This window comes from Anguilla anguilla, chromosome 4, assembly GCF_013347855.1.
Source record: "Anguilla anguilla isolate fAngAng1 chromosome 4, fAngAng1.pri, whole genome shotgun sequence".
NCBI lineage: Eukaryota > Metazoa > Chordata > Actinopteri > Anguilliformes > Anguillidae > Anguilla > Anguilla anguilla.
The window spans coordinates 17,935,033-17,957,181 of NC_049204.1; the positions used below are offsets into that span (position 1 = coordinate 17,935,033).

The 22,149-nt window shown below is 37.5% G+C and overlaps 1 protein-coding gene across 1 annotated transcript in view; it reads right to left on the minus strand.

The window, feature by feature from the left end:
* The window catches only part of LOC118226368 (activin receptor type-2B-like), a 51,011-nt gene that overhangs the window by 27,531 nt on the left and 1,331 nt on the right, over positions 1-22,149 (minus strand). The gene's annotated exons all lie outside the window — the stretch shown is intronic.

Consider the following 22,149-nt stretch of genomic DNA (forward strand, 5'->3'; position numbering starts at 1 on the left):
ATGGGCCTTTCAAGTTTTATTTTCTCAGATTTTCGAAATGAAAAACAAGTCATTCATTTGACACAGCTGTCCATTATCCAGTCGGAGGTACAAAGGCATCCAAAGTTAATTACTTAGGTCTCCAAACATCTGTCCTCAGAAGGATTACAAAGGATGAGATGCAAATGTGTAATTAATGCAGAAAGGGACAGTCAAGCTGGGTACACTGGGTTGCATTGTCACTCGGGGAAAACAGAGACACCATTGTTGCATGGGAGCACATTACATTAACTGTCACAGAATGATCCTGGCACTGAGGAGCAGGGGACTGCGTTTTATATTAGACCACAACTCACACTGAAGCCTTCACTATTCAAATGCTGTAAATACGGTAGCTGTTTTATTATTAACCATCAGTAAATATTTCAGAAGGGGATGAAGCTTAGAGCACAGACCGAAATGAAGGCTTAAAATCATATGCTATATGCATTTAATACATTACTATAATTTATTTGCCTAGCAGACCTCTTGTATTTACATCAAAACTACATAGCCTACATTTCAAATATAACATACTCCATTGACCTGCCGAGTGGTTACCACATTTTGTCTGAAATGAAACCACCGATAGTACAGTCCTATTTGTTAATGCACAACAGTGTTGGAAAGCACTGTCATGATATTGCTAGATCAAGAAAAGTGCAGTGAACAATTTCAAGTATATAAATAATAAAATTAATTTAGAGCTGTATTTGGCAAGATTTCAAAAATTTGTGAACTGTTTACAGGGGAGTCTGACGTACTTCCTGACTGTTAACATATATTGATTCTGAAATGCGTACAAGGCCTCACTGAAATGTTTTATTTATTTTTCAAAGCACACAGAAACTAGAAGGCTTTGAAGCATCGTGGTTCATACGAGTCCTAACAAAATACCTATGCCTAGTGTACCCAACAACAAATGCCAGTAATTTTGCCAAAAGTCAACAGTTCAATAGGAATTAACATTATTTTTGATTTAGTTAATGGCATAGCTACAGTTGCTACCAAACATTATGGTATTTCAGTAGACAACCACACTAAATGCAACAGTTCAAATAGCCTCTTGCACTTTCACAGTTTTCACCAGTGTTTTCATACTTTTAAAATACCTAACCAATAAAAATAATAATTTTTTTCCAATCCAATACAAGTTCACAATAAAATCTCAAAACATTCCAACTTAATTTATGCAGGGCGTTCCTTGAGTAACAATAATGATAATAAAATCAAATTAACAGAAACCACAATTGTAGTTGCAGAAATACAATTACAATTAACACCGCAACACCCAGCCAAGATGCATAAAAAACGTAATTCTTCATCAACTAATAACAACATTTCTGTAACACAGATGGTACATACTAATTTTCAGCTCAATGTGCATTAGAGAAAACATACCCCTCAAAATCTCCATTAACATGTCTGTGACACAATTACCATAGTATGATGCAAGATACACAAATAGTGCCACCCCTTGAATCTGCACATACACTGCTGCAGCCATGAGCTAGGCTCCCGGACCACTTCACTTCACTTCACTTCACTTCACTTCACTTCACCAATGCCTTCACTGAATCTACTGCAATTTACCACAATAACCCCAATTACTGCTTTTATCATGTTACCCAAAGTCTGATTACATCAAACAAATGGTTTCCAGTTTCTAAACATGGACAGGCATAAAAGGACTTTTAGGAAACTTGATGGAATTGCCTGCTCTCTCTGTTTTCCAGAATTCTCCAAGTTGTCAGGTGACAACCCAGCCAACTGTGTGTACTTTATACATATTGTCCACTCACTGTTCTCTCAAAACCATGGAACAGGGATTAAAAAGTCCAATATCGCAGACAGAAGCACTGAGACTGATTTACTTCTTTATAAATTTCAAACGCTTTCATATCTATCTTATAGGGTGGTCGCCAGAACTGCACACAGCACTATCAGTCTCAATGTGGTCTGATTGTGCACCACTGATAAAATGTTCTTTGATTTATTCTCAATATATGTTTTTTTTTCATACCTCAGGATCCTGTTATCCTTCTATTTCTGGTAGAGCACAACACTTAGTTCCTTATAGGCTTTATCCATTACGGTCTCAAGTCCTTATCAGATTGAACATTTAACTAATTTTGCTCCTTCCATAAAATAATTGGGTCTTAAATTTTACAGAGCTTACCATTTAGCTTCATTCAATCATTTGCCAGGTATGAGCTTACTTCTGGATTCTGATTTGTCTTTACTAGTCAAAGAAAGCAGGAACTGGTAAGCCAATGTAAAGGTCCCTTAGTGAGTAGTTTTTGTTCCAATGACTCCATCCATCCCTCCAATATCTATACCTACTTATTCCTGTTCAGGGTCACAGGGGTTCTGGAGCCTGTCCCAGCGTGCTTTGGGTGAGAGGCAGGAATACATTCTGGACAGGTCGTCAATCTATCGCAGGGCTGTTCTAATGACTATTTTACCCTATTTATAATTTGTGGAATATCCACAATATGTACTGTGATGCAGCCACAGGTCACACGGTGAACAGAATAAAATGACCTCAAAGATAATTCACTTAACACTTTTTTATTTATCCAGGAGCATAAGGCCAAGAGGAATCCTTCATAAAACAAGAAAAGACAAAATGGGCAGCCAAATACCTTCACAGGCCAAGGCAGGACAAAAATCCACACCAAACAAAACCTTATAAACCCGCAGCAGCCGTGCAGAAGCCTTCCTTTAAACCTGGCAGTAAGGACTTTCATTACACCCAATGAGCACCCGCCGTGGAATAGATTATGGCCAGCTCGCTAATGTTAGTCTACTTTTCATGGTCATGGATCATAATAGAGTTGATGTGGTTGCTCACCAATAAGACAGAAGATGTTAGGGAATGATACCTCTGGCTATGGAGTTGGATCATTTGTCCACTCTGTAACCGCATAAGGACAGCTCTCCAGCCCTTTTCGGTTTATTTTGCCAAAATACTGTACCTGTACTTTACTTTAGTGTAACCCAGTTGGGAAAAAGGGTTTGGTTTAATAAAAAGTTATTAATTTGGTTCAGATATACGATGTTAAATTTGCAATGTTAAACTGTCGAAATGTTTTTTGAAATATGTATTTTTTATTATTTTCACATACTTATTATAAGTCTTTTATTTTGACACACCTTTTGTAAACGAATGGCCAATCCGCAGTAAGGGTCAGGGGTGATGATACAGAAGGGATGGCACATGCGATGGGGAGAGAAGAAAGGAAAGTTCGTGGATTGTAACAAAAGGAAAGTTTAAAAAACGTAACACGTCTTTTGTGAGTAATGTCTTATAATTTACAAGGTTAACGACATACTAATCTAAGGTGTAAGTCATAGGAGTGAGACTGGTTAATGTAACGTAAACTTCGGCAAGAACTTACTGCTGTTCATTTGTCGGTTCCACTGTTAGTATAACAAGCTAGCTAACTAAGCTAACTTGAATGTGTATCTTAGTACGGATAATTAGCGACGTTAGCTAAATCAGCAAACATCAGCTAAGCCCCGGAAAAGAAAACGCACAGTGAACAGATAAACCAGATAGCGGTTTCAGCTACCGGCAACGCTCAGACTTCCTCTGGCTACGCTGGAGACTCGCGCTGGAACGGGCTCCCAAGGATCGTCTTCCTCTTCGCTGGCATTCTCCTGAACTGTGAGTCTGCATTTTTTGTCTTTGCCTCGCAAGAGTGTAACTGACGCTTTTTGGATATTTTCAAATCAGGCCTGCAACGGGGGGTTTTGAGTACTCTTTTTTTATGTTGTAGAGTGCCGGTTGTAGGTAACATGTAATTGAGCTCGTAAGTGAATACTTGTTATTGTGATTGGATTTGATAACTCGAGTGTTAAAGTCATTTGGACTAAAGAAAGGGTGTTGAATGTGAATTAATTTGTGTTGAGCTACAGATATAACATGCCTTTAAGTGCACTATTCACAAACAAGTGTTTGTGATACATAATACTGTATTGAGACATTTTATTTTATTTGAACAATAAGTAAATATTTCAATTACTTGTCTTCTTGTTTGTCTAATTACTAAGTTAATTATTCATAAGTTAAAGGTTAAAGGGTACTCAGTTCATGGAAATAAGCCTACTAGGAAACTCAAACTAATATAAAAGTGAGTGACATTAGGGTAAACGATCCTAGGGCCCTGCCCTCAACAGCTATGGGGGTTAATGGGGCTATATTAGGAAACAGTGATTCAATAAAATATTCTGACATTATAATAAAATAGCAATGATAGCTAGTAGGGATGCACTGATATTTTGGCCAATGATCAGTATCAGCCAATAAAACTAACAATTTGCACAATCGACCATCGATGGTCAGCTCTGATAATGTCCTGTCAATCAAAAGGAAAAAAAGTTTATTGTTTAGGCCTACTTGTAATCCTGGAGTTGGTTTTCATTTGCCTGTCAAATACAAAATAATTGCTCTTAGTTTTCCATATTCAGTGCTTCCCCTATTGTACAGGCTTGGTGGGCTTCCAGGTGAACAAAATCCTTTTTTTTTTTATTCTAAAAATAACACCAAATATTTATTCACTTGAAAATCAACTATCATTTGCCTGTGGGAGCCTCTGTGGGGCGCTGTTCTGAAACATGAGTCAACTTCTGTGTTGTTACCTGGGAGACTTGACATGATGAGAACACCACTGCAGTCAGTCCCTTTCTGTTACTGCCGAGCAACAGCACAAGCATATGTGGGTACTGTTAGCGTGGAGTGGAGTGGGTCGGTGACCTGCTTGCTTTCTTTACCTTACCAAAGTGGGATGCAGCATTAGGTGACCCAAAATAAAATGAATCCTTTTAATGGTTAAGCCAGATTAACGTGAATGTGTAATGAAGAATAATTGATGAATCTCTGCGACCAATCAAAATAAAAATGTCAGCCTGCTTTATATAGGTGTTTATGATTATTCTTATTTAATTCGATTGGCAGTGTCTGCTTCTGCCGTACCAAGTGAACAACCAACATGGTTAGCTTCCTAATGGCTCAAAGATGTGGATTTGCAAGAATAAACACAGTGTCAACAGTGTACTCTAAATGATGGGATTAAAGAATTTAGATAAGTTATTATTCTGGCTTAAATTTAAACAAAACATCTAGCTATTACCTTTAAATATTCAACAATGAGTGAACCTAGGCATAAGTATTAAAGGGTAGAATATTGACCATAGCCTGGATGAATTAAGACATAATGAAAAGCTTTACAAATCAAGCAACTGCTTTCAAGCAAAAGCTACTCAAGGGAAATTGTTACCTCAAAAAAGAAAGTTTTAAATTAGATGAAGTATGCATTATGAAAACACAGGCGATTCAACACGTCTTTCCTGCAAGGATTGAAAGAATACACAAAGGCATGTCCTAAGTGATATAAAAGTTTACGGTGAACTGACTGCCAAGGATTCTTTTCCCTCACTACAAGCTTTGTTAGTCACCACCTGATGCTTTACTGCTGAAATAAAGATAATCTGATTTGACCAAGAGTCATTACTAGAAAGTGGTGCAAAGAATATGTCACATTTAAATATAACTATCCACATAATCTAAAGGTCCAGGAAACTGAAATCTGTGAATTCTTTGCTTATTTGTTGTTTTAATACTTTTTGGCATTCACAAACGGCCGATAAAGATTTAAAAATGGTTATTGCAAAAAGATAAAAATAAATTTAAAATGTATAAAAATTAGTGCCAAAATTTGCTTTCTTTCCCCTTTGGCCAAATTCCAGGTTTTCAGTGGGCGGGGTTAACTGTGAAAAGTCCAGTGAAACCTTTCGTACATGTAATATGTAAATGACGGTCTTGCCACTTTTCTGTGGGTAAGGCAAGCTAAGTTGAAAATGCCTAAGCATTGTCCCTTCTCTGGATGCTCAGAAAGCAATATGCTTTTTTCTTTTCACAAAAAAGAAGGGACCTACCAGAAATGGGTTTTATTTTCGGGGCCCACAGGCACTGCAATATTACGATAACCCATACAGTTAGTATTTGCAGTGCTCATTTGCTAGTGTACAATAACTCAGTGTTACGACGTTATTACACATTGAATGATCTTCAGGTTTAACTATACAATGATAAAGCCTAGGTTATATTGCTTTCTTTCGTTTTGTCTGGTAGTGTAAGGTTACTGTTCTAACCGAGCTAGCGATGAGGAATGGTTTATATATGACGTGGCTTACAGATATGAATGTTAATGAGCACAGGATACACGCCCACCCTGTCCTTGTCTGCTGAACAGGTCATAATAATCTAACAGTGTTTATTAAAATCGAATGGTCATAACTGGGTTAAACACCTGAATCAATCTATTGTCACTTCTGGGGAATGTAACCACAATTTCAATCCAGTTGCCTGGACAATTAACTAAAAAAATGTGTTTAATTACTAATACTACTGTTTTCAGTCTTTTTTCTTGAATATTACGAAGAAAATCCTTTAAAACTGCACTCAACCAATTTTACCATAAGAAAAAAAGAGTGAACACATTCACAGTGCAATGTAGCAAAGGCTATGGATGCAATATCACCAAAGACATGATGTGTCTCTTCTTAGTTGATTCTTAGTGTAACCTTATGGAGTATAGAATAACAGGAACTCAACTCACACATCTAGACTGAATCTATCATTTCAGTACCAATCACTAAAATATTATTCATATCCTGATGCACATTTAAGCTATATTATTGCATTAAATGTATATGCTTTATATGCAATTAGGCTATTAGCCTAAATACTGTTCTACGACAAACCCGTTTTGATAACTGATAGCCCTATATTTAAACAGCCATGCAGAAATCTGCTCCACACTTCCCTTTCTTTGCACCTTTTTGTTTTGTCATTCAAGCAATCAGGCATCCAGAGCTCATTTAGATTTGCTCAATCATGCATATTCAAAATGTACGAGATAGAAATATGCGAGTTGGCAAGCAATGAAGGATTTTTGTTTACTGAAATATAGAGAAAAGCCCTGCCTTTTAAAATTTAAAAATTACTTTTAATACAGAAGTCAATATGCTTTATTCAAAAGCCTGAAGTGAAGTAACAAATTGAGATTTTGTCAGCTTTTCTGTAAAGCTCTTCGGTGAAGTGTGTTTTACAGTGTAGCATGTTGCTAATAACTCACTGTTTGCATGCTTGTCACTCCACTAGGAGTCTGTGCAGTGGGTTTTATCAGTACGCAAAATACAAACATACCTTTGGAACATTCAGACACTGGCACTGGAGCGATAAAAAACTTCTTGGTCCTTCGTTCTTTTAATAACTAGACACATACGGCGGAACAGAATAAGGCCAGCATTGCGAAACCTCCACAGATGGTGCATAAAGGTCAAGGGCAATTTACAAGGACATATCATATTATGGTGGGCTATGTTACCTTCCCGAGTCAACTCACATTGATGCCATATACATTTTTTTAAATTGGTAATAAAAATATGTGGTCTGTGGTTCTCCAAAAATAATCCTATATTCCAAATATCCTTTTCCAGATATCCAGTTTTAAATGGCAGCGAAAACTACAACAACCCTAGAGTTAACCTGGTTTACTTTTCACAGAATGTGGTAAATCTGAAAGGGTTTCTATGCCAGATTTTATCAGTACAAAGAGGATTTTTTTCTTGTAAAACTCACAAAATGATGTCTGCTGTGTAGCTGCTATAATAAAACGCTGGATAATCATTTGACAGGCTATTGCACTAAATAAAAAGACTTAAATTCTAATTCCTACGACGTGAGTAAATGATCTGCTATTCCTGTTCACAGGTCAATGGACATACTGTAGCACACCAGTCCCTTTGAAAAGTGAAAGTATGTTAGTAGTGATGCATGTGTCAAAGAGGTTAGGCCTTTCTGGTGCACTAAAACAGGTCAGCTAAAAGGACTCTACTTGCTTTGGATGGGATTAAAGGTGAGTGCTGCTACAAGTTTAATAGTATAAGAATAAACTATGGGCCATAGAGTGGGAGAAATACACTCTGGAAGTTTATACCAAGCTTCATAATGTAGCATCAGTCTAATTATTTTGCAGGACAGAATGAGGTCACCTTTTACCTTTTTGTGGTTAAAAAACACATTCATAGCACATATATCAAATTCTGCTCTGGCCACTTCATGGTGGATTTGACCAGCGCTGAGCTTGAAAGCCTACATTATTTAATTTTATGATGACACTATTTTATGTTATTGCTAGACCCCAGAGAAAATGTTATTTTGCATGTATTTCAGTGTCATCACGGGGACGAGAGAGCCTGTAATTTAAGCCATACGTCATCGAGTTAATTGCAGAAATTATCTCAGTCAATCACTCAATTAACATTTCATCAGGTACATCAGAAAAATAATGGCACAATGTTTATGTGCATTGACACTTATCACGTCAAGCTCAGTGTTCTGTCTTAGATAATGCAATAATTTAAAATGTCTACCAAGAATACACAGGACGTAGGAACTGTTGATTTAAACAGAACAATCTCTACAGTGTTACAAAAACAGTGTAAATATTGTAAAGATTAAACTAGCTGTTTAAGTAAAGGAAAGAGTCTACTGCTCTAAATTGTGCACAAAAATGTATTCACTGTCAGTTAGCTTACGTTTTCTTTCATGGATTGACGTTGATGTGTGAGAACCTGCCCATAAGAGGATACACTTCTTTCTGAATCAACACAATTTGTAACAATTGACAAACGTTTGGCCTTCTGTGTTAAACTGGGGAATATATTTTTCAGCTGTATCCCAGAACTGACCCAAAGAACCATGGGTATTTTCCAAACAGCAAACTTGTCCAGCCGTCATGAATTTATGAGAGGGGTGACTAAACCATGTTTTGTTTTCCAATTCTTTGGGGGTGTAAGATGTTACTTCACTGAACATTTTAACAGATTTACAGTTTACTGTTCTGTCTGTTGTAACAATGTTAATATGCATCAATTATCAATTGCTCAAGCTTATTGCAGGTTTTCTATATTCTGCTTTCCTCACTCTTCCCATGTTCCACAATGTTAAAGAACCAAGCTGTTAATGTCTGCTAACAATGCCTTAAAGGGACAGTTCAGTCAAAAATGAAATTAGGGTATGTTTCCATTTATCCGCAGTAGTGTCTGTCCATCCAGATAGTTTTGCTGAAGAGTGACAAGTTTTCTAGATATAGGTTGCAACCCAATTTCCTCAGAGGTCCATCTTCATGTGGCCTCATATAGGCTACATTCAAAATTAAACATCAAAATCTCTCTCCAAATTACTAGTTACTCACGATCATCAACAGGGATTCATTTGTAAATACTAATCTGGGTAAGTGGAAATATACCTAGGCTATACATTTTCATTTTTGGGTGAACTGCCCCTTTAAGCTCATTTAATGTACCAGAACAGTGAGTCGTGTTTATCTCCAAACCCTGAATAAAATCCAGTGTAACCAAGTTCCCTATCTAAAATTGCAAGGCCCAAGAGGCAGTCTTATTTTAAGACTGCAAATGTTTCTCTCAGATGTTCCGCCTTATTTTCCTGTTTGGACAATGCTTTACCACATACTTACAAAAAATGCGCACTATTTTGGATAATCCACTTTTTAGGCTTCATTTAGGTCTCTCAAAGATCTCTTTTCCCTTGTACGTTTTGACAGAAGTTGCAAAGAACTCATTCTTGTGTCTGCCTCGGTTGTTTTTTTTTTGTGTTTTTGTGGCTTTAAGCTGTGGTCTGGTCTGTTCTGGCTGTAATCTTTGTTACCATCATGTGGTCTAAAGGCAAGTTACAAGATGTGGGAAATAAATTTCATCTGTCAGGATGCAATGTACCAGTAGGATATTGTTTTCCCTCTGTCATTAGTCTTGATGTCGTATATGTGTCCATGTTTAATTTGTCCATACTGATCCGTAACTGTGTCACTTTATTGGTTTGCACTGATGAACTCCTCATAATTAGTCCCTGAGTGTATAATTAATCATGCCTGTACTGATTGCTGAATGATTACTGAACAGAAGAGTGCCTACTGGAACACCTTGTGGGTAACTACTGAAATTCAGGTTGACAACCCAGATGGCCACATGCTCATATTTTCTCTGGGCTCTTATTGTTGCTAATGGCAAATAAATGTTCAAACAATAAAGTAATTTTTCAAAAACGTAAAACTTTTTGCACATTTTGTAATTACACTTGCAGTTATTGAAGTGTCGTGCAAAATTGCTGATATACAGTGCTTAAGTTAATAAACAGGCCATTATATTACATGTAACTGTGGAGATAATGGATGCTTTTCAGAAGCATAGTAATTGTAGTGGTATCAGGCCTTTCTCATTATCAAAAAATAAATTAAATAAATTATACATTTTATAAGCCTTGGGAGTATTGCAATGTTGGAAGTTTTCATCTGCTGTAACTGTTGCTTGCATAACAAAGATGAATGAAGCCATGCATATGTGTTTTTTTTTTTTTTTTTTAAACCTACGGTATTAAAATATTCTCTTATTAGCTTTTGTCAACAACTACTGTCTAACATTTCATTTCTGTGGTTGAGTTGAACATGTTATATTTAATTAGCCTACATGGCCAGATGTGATAATCTAATCTAAGCACGCAGTAACGGAGAATGCAACTGAGAAAAGTAAACCGCAGGCACTCACAGACTGTGATTGGCTACTGTACAGTGAGGCAGGAAATTCTCTGCTGACTGAAACACTAACTCCTAAAGTGACACTATGGGCAGTGTCCCCTCATAGGACTGCCAACCACAGTTGCCATTGTCAAGATTCGATTAGGGACTGAACAGAAAACTAGTACTTTTGGAGGAAATGCCACACAAGATCATTGTCATACAAAATTGAATGCACTGTGTCCTGTTTGGAACACCATACTGAAGGAAGGACATCACACAACCATGGTTCTAGATGTCAAAACATATTTGCAAAAAGAGACATACACTCAAACCTGTTCCCTCGTTTTAATATCTTTATGAACTATTTGCATATGGTTTGCTTATTTTACATCTTTACTTGCATGGGATAATTGAACAGGAATACACCAACAAGTTCAAAATGCAAGGAATATGTGGACAATATCCAGGAACCACGGTGGTTATCACTGGTATAGACTTTAGGCATCAAAATGATGAGCTTAGATGTGCTGCATGGCCAGTTCCCATCACTAATCACGTTCCTTGCTGACTGTCAACCATCAGTGCTTAACTACCGGTAATAACTTTATCAACACGTGATTAAGGTGGTGCAACTGAGATAACTGTTCGATAAGTGACTTGACAAAAAGGCCATAATTATAACACAGATGAAAAGTCACTTTTGAAAATTGACACCATGTTACATATCACTGTTTCATCCAGAGCTTTGTATTGACATCATTGGTTGTATCAGCCAATGAATCCCATTTGCTCATGCACAGTACAAGATCGCTCCACAAACATGATGCCAAGGTTAAAAGGTAATCTTGTTTTCAATAACATACCCCACAGGAAGTCTTTACACTACAGTGATGTAAACAATTGCTAAAATATGGAGGGGTAGTTTTATGTTGTCTTCTTTTATAAGAATCATATTTTCCTTTGAGTTCCCCTGTTAACTGTGCCTTAAATATTCTGATATACAATTCGGTTTTTTGCCAATTTTAGGAATGTTGGAGTCTATTCTGTTCATTTAAAAACATTTTTCAATATTTGTACTTTGTGTAAATGAGTCACTCATGTAACTACAGATTTGATTCTGTTCGTTTTCACAAGGTTCAACAAACAAGAACAGCCTTCATTCTACTGGGGCAGATTTTTCAAAAAGTTAAAGAAATGGTAATGTGGTCTTACATCTCAAAAGAGGAAGCTTGGCGAACTCTCATTCAGACTTGTAGAATACTTTCCTTTCATGGGGCAAAGAATGAAAAAGATTGCTGACATAATACTCTATTAAGCTGAAATTGGAAGCAAAATGAGAAAACGTGCAGTGGCTCGTCTCATTCACAGGCCTGTTTCTGAGCAAAAAGCCAGGTCCTCACACAGCACTATGCTACCTCCAAACACTCAGCCGACGTGCTCAGCCGACTGTTGGCAGGCAGCCAGCTGGATGCCAAAAAGGGCTTTTCCTCCTCTGTTGCTCCCCCTCATTCAGATGCTAACTCTTACACAATTCTATTTATAGCCGCTGGCAAAAAACCAACCGCAACTCAACTGCATAACCACGGTGCAAAAAAATATATAATAATAATGGAGGAGAAAAAATAGCGTACATGCACCCAATGATTCCGCTTCCGATATTACTGGTGTGTGCCAAACAATTTCAAGGAGGGAGGGAATCTGAGGTCATTCAGCACAGGGAGCTGGAGGAAGGCTCGCTCGCTCTCTCGCTCACTAGCTCTCCTGCGCAATGAAAAACGGCAAGGCAGAATTCACACCGCACGCCACATCCTTGGAGTCAATGGATTCCAGGATTTAGAAGCTGCGCACACAATTATTTAAATGGGTAATATTTATAGTTTTGATTCCAGTTAGTTCTTAAGACTGGAAATCATCACATTTCTGATGATCTTATCGTGCAGTACAAGTAATGTTAAAACACAGGGAAATGCTGGCTCAGTTATTTGGAAGATATAGTACCGTTTGAAACGGAACAATAGCACTTAATGCTAAAGTCTGAAATACAGGTAGGCCTATATGACAAATTTAGTCAAAAACTTCTAATTAAAGCACAATGTATTGTCTTATTTAATAAGCATACAAGTGCTAAAACTTTCATTTTTCACTAAAACATTTCTTATTTATACTGATTCATTTCAAATAAAGGGTGCAAAAAAAGCAAATTTATTATATATTGATTAGAGGCATATGGTTTTGTCAATAATTTAAAACAAACTTACTTTCTTTATTTGTACAACTGAGAAAACTTGCTCTTGCCCATATCAGAGCACAGTGACGTTTGACAGCTGGGCCCTGAGACAGAAGAGGTCACTAGACAGGCCACAAAATCAAGCTTAACACTCCCTACCGCCTCCCATCTGGAGTGGGAAGAAAAGAAAAATCAACCAGCATCTGTTGCATCTCCATCTGAAAGCAAAATCCAGCCAAAGGAAAGCTAGATGGATAAAGCCCTAGACCAGACAGGGGGAGGGCGGCAGGCCACCAACAACAAAAGCAATATTCAGCAGATGAGAATAATCAGCAGTATTGACCTTGGATTGGTCTCCATGTATTATGCAGTAATACTTCGTAACACTGATTTCAATCTAAGCAGGGTGGATGAAGTTATTATTATTATATATGAACTGAATTATATGCAACACACAGGCCCAAATTCAGAAAGTTATGTAAACTACTCACACTATAAATATCAGTCTATATTTTCAACGACAACCACAATGAATGGATCCAAATAGACAGGCAAGGACTGAAGGGGACTGCCTATGGGAGCCATTTTCAGCAGGCAAACACAAAGTAATTAAGGAGTACTTGAGCTCCCAATGCATTATGTCCTATATTATTGATGTCCTATGGTGTTTTGAGTCCCTCAAAGTACTCTGGACTGATGTTTTTACAGAACATGGTTTTCATTTGTTATGAATGGATGACCTCCAACATAGCAGCTGGAAGGACTCAGAGAAAAATAACTGGCCAAATGTTTGGGTGGAAGTAACAGCCAAGAGAAAAGAGAAATTATTCCATTTGAGGAATGTTTTTTTATTTTTTCTCACTGTCAACCGTTCATGCTCAATAAATAAACTAGTGGCTATGCTTCTGACCTAGCTTGAATGTTGTGGTTATTATGATAAATGTTACTGCTACAGAAATGACCAGTACTCAGCCACAACATAGAGGAACAAGAAGAGAAAGAAGAGAGAGACATTGTAATTGTGCCATTATTTTCAATAATATCTCAGAGTTTGGGGGCTGTGTAGAAGGGACATGACCACATGTAAAACTACCTGTGTCACCTCACTACCTTAAGAAACATATATGCATACGCACGCTTCAATGATAACCTGTTGTTTCATGACAGGCAATGCAACAGAAATGTTTAAAAGCAGATCAGCTGGATATTCAACAAGGATTGCAGTGAATCAAACTCAGAGCTGCTTGGAGTTAGCTACCTCCAAAACCATGAAAGCCACCAACAGTGCAACATCCTCTACCCTATTCGCATCTGATGCTGCTGGTAAAAAAATTTTTTTAAAGTTAAAAAAGGGACACACTGGCATTTTTTGTGTCAGAGACAATCTTCACCTATGTCCCCCTTTCAACTTGCTTAATCCACAAATTAACACATTTAAAGCTAAAGGAAAACTTAAATCTTGACATTTTCATGTTATATAAGAGGTGCACATCTATCAACTATGTGACACAGTGGTGTGTGCATTCTATTGATGTGCAAATGAGTTCAAGATGTCACACATAAACAAAAATGCATGGCCATGGTTTCCAAGCTGCACACTGTACTTCTCTAACGACGATTTGGCTACTTATCATGTTGGAAAGCGGTGGCAATAATATTTATAGGATGAGGCCGAGAAGTATGATCAACAACTAAGATGATTTTGTCATTTAAGATGCCTTGCCATGTTTGGCACAAGTCGGCGAATGCTACCTTTAATTTGCCTGGCACAGTGAGTGTGGCATGCTAGTGTTGCTACATTATGTACATACTCTACCGAACAGAAAGACATGTCTACCTAACCTGTCTAGCCATACATCTAACGTTACCTCTTGCAGCTAATTTTACAGGAATTTTTTGTTGCCATTAATTTCCATATTTTGAAACCCCCCTTTCTTATGATGTGCAAAAGTCAAGTTGTCCAAAACTGCCTGATGGTTAGCTGAACATATGGCAAAAAAGTTCTTGTTAATATTGCTTTTGGATAATGCCATGGCTGTCAGTACCCCAAAAATGTGTATCACTGCAAATTCATGGTTTTTGTCAACCTTAACTTCAAGTGAAATTTGTAAATCACTTGCAAAAATACATTTTAGGGACTGCTGGGTGGTTCATTTGGCTAGTATTATTACACTCAACATATCCATTTATCCTGCATTACTGTAAAGTGCATTCCGCAAGGCACACTACACCTTTTGAGATGTCCCATTCAAGATTCAGTGGTCCTTTATTGTCTTGGACAATCCCTTTCTGAAATATACACTCATTTGTAATGAATGCCTGTATACCTTCTGAGATAGCTGTGTGTACAACCACACATGCCGTTTATACCATTGTGGCTTGTTCGAGTTGATTCTGTTTGTTCTGCAGTTCTTTTATCCAGTAGAGGGCAGCAATAAAAGATTACATACTGAGTACAGAAAAAAGGTGGTGTTTTCTTGAAATATGGGGTGTATGATTACATACAGTACAGGGCCAAAAGTATGCGGACACCCGACATCCATCTCATCCAAAATTATGGGCATTAATATGGAATTTGTCCACCCTTTACTGCTATTAGCCTACAACTTTCACTCTTCTGGGAAGGCTTTATAATAGATGTTGGAGCATTGCTGCATTTATTTGCTTCCATTCAGCCAGAAGAGCCTTAGTTTAGTCGGGCACTGATTGGGTGATTATGCCTGGCTCGCAGTTGGCTTTCCAATTGATCCCAAAGTTGTTGGATGGGGTTGAGGTCAAGGCTCTGTACAGGCCAGTCAAGCTCTTGCACACTGATCTCCACAAAACCATTTCCAAATGGACCTCGCTCTGTGCCTGCAGGCATTGTCATGCTAAAACAGGAAAGGGCCTCAAGGTTTGCCTTCACTGGAACTAAGGGGCATAGCCCAAACCATGAAAAACAACCCCAGACCAAGTGGTGTCGAGATACTTTTGGTCATGTACTGTATTTAGATGTGTGTACCAAAGCGTGTTATAATGCTTTTGCATTGTAAATGGTACAAGTGTCTTGCTTGTGTCTTGCTTTACTTAAGCCATTTTCCAAGTCTCTGTGATCTCACATCCGGGGTTAGATGTTAAATAGAAAACAACATAAACACTACATAAATAGGTGAGGATTGGCCAAATTTGGCATCTTTACACTAAGAAAACAGAACAGACAGAAGAATCTTTTTTTCTATTTAAGGCTATTTGTATATTAATTTTAATAGTAGAAAAGCAAATGTACCTACCACCCGCAAAGCACTGCAATTCTGCTTACACCATGTTTTGTGTGTTTTCCTCAGCAGGCTCTTTCTCTATGGTCCAATGCTTCATCATCAATTCAAATGTTTCGTTTTTGACAAAAGAATGCTGATAACTGAAATGTGCAACTGCAGCACTGTTGTTTGTCCTGCTTTATTTACTTCCCGGTGCAGAGGTTAAAATAGCAGCCTATTTTCCAATATTGGCCAACCTCATAACCGATGCATCCCCATTTGAGAGATCTCTGTAAATCTCCATGATTTCCTCTTCAATACTAGTATATTTATTTAAAATCTGTCTTGTTGGTAGTCACAACCTTCTTGAAACCTTTCTTCCTTTCAAAGCGATTTAAGACTCATTGAGACATTGCAGTTTGATGCATGTCATGTGGTTCTGTGATGTGCTACACTCTGGACGGAGTGTAGCACAGTGGGTAAGGAACTAGACTTGTAACCGAAAGGTCGCAGGTTCGATTCCCGGGTAGGACACTGCCGTTGTACCCTTGAGCAAGGTACTTAACCGAAATTGCTTCAGTATATATCCAGCTGTATAAATGGATACAATGTAAAATGCTATGTAAAAAATAAAAAAGTTCTGTAAGTCGCTCTGGATAAGAGCGTCTGCTAAATGCCTGTAATGTAATCTTGTCATAATCAATTTACATGTCTGAAAGAACTTTATAGGCTAAATGTTAAATGACAATAGTCAGCCTGCAATTCAAAGACACATGCTGGCTATTGACCATTCTTCAGAATGTCCATAGACTAAGCTTTGATGTATTTTAACAGTGAACATGGACTAGGTGTATATTATTTTTATATGTGGATTATATTCAGTTAATATATCACTAACTGTCTATGCGGTGTGTTGACACCTATTGCAAATCATAGACATTCCCACCATTACAATTTCGGTCCTTATTTGTTAAACTTTTCTTTTTATATTTCTACACTATTTTCCCCCATAAAGAATCGGACTGTGAACAGTTAGTTAAACATTAATTATCAACCCAATGCCATCAGTGTACCAACATGAAGGTATTATTAAACTCCTATTCATTTAGAAAGATAATCTACACAGCATAGGACTTAGGCTAATACTTCAGTCGGCAAGATTTATACTCCAGGGGCTGCTGGGTGTCTTATCTTGTTATGCCACTGTTCTAGTGCATGCATAGATCCCACGGTTTGGTATAAAATCCAGACCATGTCAGTGCTGAATGTGAACAGCAGTCCTGCAATGTGATGCACAGTTGGCTTAGACATAAACTCCAGCATCTAGGCATATGAAATGTGCTTCATACACTTTTTTTTTCCTGTGTGCACAATAGATGTAATGGATCACTATAAAGAAAAATATCATATTTATCAAATTATCATATGAGTAATTCCATTACAAAATCAGAGAATGTTGTGTAGTTATTTAGCCTATACATACCTGAAGGGTATCTACACAAATTTTGGGATATTTCTTTGGCTCTGCCATCTGCCAAATCTAGCTCTGGCAAAAATTAGCCTACATTTAGCATTTATATATATTTACATTCCTTGCATTCCATACTGCTTTGGCAAAAAATGTATCTGAGCAGTGAGGTCATGATTGTCAACCTAATGGAGTTTGTATCAACAAAAATAAAAATAGCAACATTTGACCATGTGAATGGCATGATGGTAGCAACATGTCAATCAGATACAACTGTTGTGTTTGGCTTGCTATGCCAGTAGTCAAACTTGAAATAACAAATATTTCCTTTAAACTGATCATTGTTTATCTGGTTTTCTTTAATTAGTTTGACCAACAAGCATGCCAGTTGGTTTAGTAATCCACAGTTGACTAATCTCAGAGCTCTCACTTTGTCATCTCGTGCCATAGCAATTTTCTTCTAATCACGTAGGGGAACAGCCTGATTCACTCACATAACACAAGCAAGGTATTGAGGTGTTTTATGAAGATATTAAATTACGAACAGCTGAAAAGCTGTGTAGATCTGAGGCAGGTTTAAGATGCCATAAAACAACAGAACAAAGTAGAGTTGGCTGTTTTCAGCAAGTTACAACTCTTGAAATCGGATTATACGATTTCACTACGAAATTCATCAAAAATCTCACCCATCTTCCAAACCATCCCCCCCCCACCCACCCAAACTCAGTGTGTTAGTGTTATTACGTCATTTGCAAGTTGAGAAATTATAATAAAAGTTTAAGGAGAGGGGCCTACTTATTTTACTTGAGTTAGTGGGAAGCACACATGATGTATCACACTTTTCGCATTCACTTTTCATTTCTTGCTCCCGCATGTGGTGCATCAATCGCGCAGTCGTTCAGAGCTTTTATAGAATTCGGTTCAGCAAAGATAATGCTTTCATTATACAGAAGACTACCACAAAACAAGCCTTGAAAATACATTTGCTCCAAGTAGCAGCTCTATGCATATCGTTCCTGTAAAAAAATATATTTCTCTTTATTCTATGCGGTTCCAGGAAGGGACTGGAAAATCCAGATAATTAGACCAAGTGTTACTGAATTCCTCCCGAGGATTCCATGTCCTCACGTGCTTGTGTCCCAGTTCTCTTCTGTAAGACATCCAACTGGGGACTGCCTTATTAAAATGACACAGTAGGAACTTTAGTGCACACAGAAATTGTTCTCTTTTCAAATAATCATAGTTGTTGAGTAAAATGCGAAGTAAAATTAGAGAAGTTCAGAAGTCACAAAGTTCACCCCAGATAAGTGCTACTCTTTTGAGCTACATTTAACAATGAACACTGTTCCTGCCAAGCTTTTGATGGTACAAAATCATGGCATCCATTTATTTTGTACACAAAAACACATATAATATGACTGTATCCATAGCACCAAGATTTCTGCATGGATCAAGTACGAAACAAGCATAGGCCTAGTTCATCTATTCTTTCCAGATCACCATCAACAATGGCAAATAAGCCAATCTTCCTCTTCTGTCTGCTTATAACTTATTTAGCACTTGCATCTCATTGCCAATTTGCCTTTTATTTTCCACAACTTTATTATTGCCTTGTTGTTATGGAATTGTTTTCTTGGCTCAATGCTGCTCAGACACAGTGCACCACATTTACTAATGATTACATTTCTAGTACATTTATAAGTGGAATCAATAAATTTCCACAGGTGATACATATGAACATATCAATTTTACAGCATTCATTCACAGTAATACATGCAAATATTACTTTTATATATTGTGCTGGTAGCTTGCACGCAGCAGTCTCAGGTTGCAGACACTACTGGAAATAGGTCCAACCAAAAATAAGACCAAATGTAATACACATACAAACTCTGGAAACATAATACTGATGTACAAGCTGCTTTTTTTTTAACTTGAAGTGTATTTTCTTGCTTGAGACCACAAACCCCCGAGAACCCCAATGCCAGCCACTGTAAGGCTGGCAGATCCTCAGAAACCTCTGTAAATACCTTAAGAAATTCCTCACCACATACATAAATTGTCCAGGAATATATATCAAAAACATACACTAAAACTGAAATATTATTTTAAACACCAGGAAGTGAACTACCCCTTTAACATATCAGTTAGAGAAAAAAATACACACTGTCTTTTTAAATTTCTGTTCTTGCTGAAGGCAAACCATCCCCCATCTCCCCAGTCCCCCCACTCTCTCGCTCTCGCTCTCTCTCTCACACACACACACACACATTCTCGTGAAAGCATAGGGCCAAAATGCATAAGAAAAACATAGCCTACATCTACAATACAACAGATACTGCACACACTTTGCCCTTTCTGAGTTCCAGGTTGGGGGGTAAGGTTTAACAGTAACGATATCAGCCCACAAGCAATCACAGCCTCCAACCTCACTCTAAACTTGAGAATTCACCACAATAGCACATAGAGCACACCGTTAAGATTCATTGTTGCTCCTGACCCAGATGACCTATGACTAGAGGTCTATTACAACAGTGCGTCCAATCCAATCCCTCCCTCACTGACAACAGCTGCAGAAACACACCCTGCCATTTACGCAAGCATGGATTCATAGTCAGAGATGATCAACAACCAGAGCTGCAGCCCCTGCCGTGCAGTCAGAGGCAATTCGGGGACAAACGAAAGGAGAGCTGCACAGGCATGAATGAAAGCCAATCACTGAGTAGGCTATGCTCTAAAAATCCTTCTTTATTAATTTATTTACTTATTAATTCATAAATGACCATGCTGAAATGATTATATTTGCCCTTCCTGAAATGTATTTCCATTGCTTCTGAATGATCAGGATGAAGAATTAGTCTTTTCCCTTTTTTACTATCCATACACTCAAACTGGGAAGAACAAAATGTACTCGGATAGAGCATCATACAATAAATTCTGCAATTCAAAGAATTTTATGGAATTCTCACAAGAATGCATAACCATTTACAGTTCTAAATTCAATGCCCACAATACTGACAAGGTCAGCTCCACATCTGATCTGATTCACAGAAAGAAAATGCATGCCTTACCTATTCTGACTTAATAAAGGCTCCAACAAAATATGAACCCTGCCATTCAGCAAGTAACCTATATGCAGCCATGTAACTGATTAAACATTTATGTAAACAATGTGCCACAAGCAGAGGGAAATGTGTTATCAAAACTCTATATTAGTAAATGCGCTAAGCTGAATATTACCTCTTGCCATTCCTTTCTAAAATAAAGGCAAATTTCCACATGGTGAAAAGTAACATTTTTACCTTATGTCCCAAATTTACCAAATGGAAAGACTGTACAATACAAGAGTGTCTGCTTTAGTTGCAGTATAAACATGTTTCCTTGATAACTGTTTTCAGCTAGTCAGTCCGCTTTTAACAATAGATGCCTATTACGTAGCACACATACCAGATATAGCCCAAATCTGGACGCTTAAAATGTACTATTATATTTTGCTTATGTAATAACATTTCAAGCAGAAACTAAATTGGAGTTTTGGTGTGCATCTATTGTCAGGATCATGATAATGGTGCCACTCAACAATGTTACCAATATATCCATAAAGAATGGATGAAGTCTTGCATACGCTTTCTTTACATGTTAGCTTCGGTATTATTTATACAGGTTCAGTATGCCAAAGTTAGTCATTTGTGTAGTAGAAACACTGAATTTATTAGGCTACATTATTAGACAATAGACAATATGGCTTACAATATGTGGTATGCGAACGATATTGTTTTTACATTCAAATTTTAAAGAATATTATTCATTATTCAAATCACGTTCACGAGGCACTTCGAATATTGAATCATCTATCAAACGAAGACAAACAAAGCACATTTTCACCGTTCATCGTTTTAAACATGTATACTGGGTAGGCATATAGCCTACTACAGGCAGGCAGGCAGGCGTATTTCTGTTGATGCTGTCAAACTCGTATATACAGAGCAAAAAAAAACTCTTTTAAACTGAATGTTTATTTTTCGCTTTTGGGGGGAAAATAAAATAAAAGACAGAAGCATCGTTACGCCTGTGATGCATTAGTGTAGGCTAACTGTGTGGTTCGGTTTCCAAACACTTTATCTAGTTTAAACGTTAGTCTGTTCACTACATTTTACTTGGATTTGGCGAAAAATGAACTGAGAGGCGTTTGTTTAGAAGCGATGAAAATGAGCACAAAAGCTTCGATTTTTCACCCTCTGTCCCCAAAATACCCCTCCCCCAAGATGGGCAAAACAAGGGAACTGCTCAACAAAGCAGCCGTGCAGGACGCATAGTGAAATAATTATTTATAGTGAAAATAAACATGATTATGACGACAGTTTATTAATGGAATAACCACGCATACAATAATTGGTCTTTGTGATTCCAATAACATAGCATATTTCGCAAGGGCAACAAAACAGACAGTTTAAGTACCAGTTAAAATAATTATTTCTCTACACATGGCGATCTAAACGCTCAAAATAATGAAATGCTATGGCACCAATACCTACAAATAATTATTTCGCGACAACTGCATAGATCCCATTATTATCAACAGAAACAATATCACCA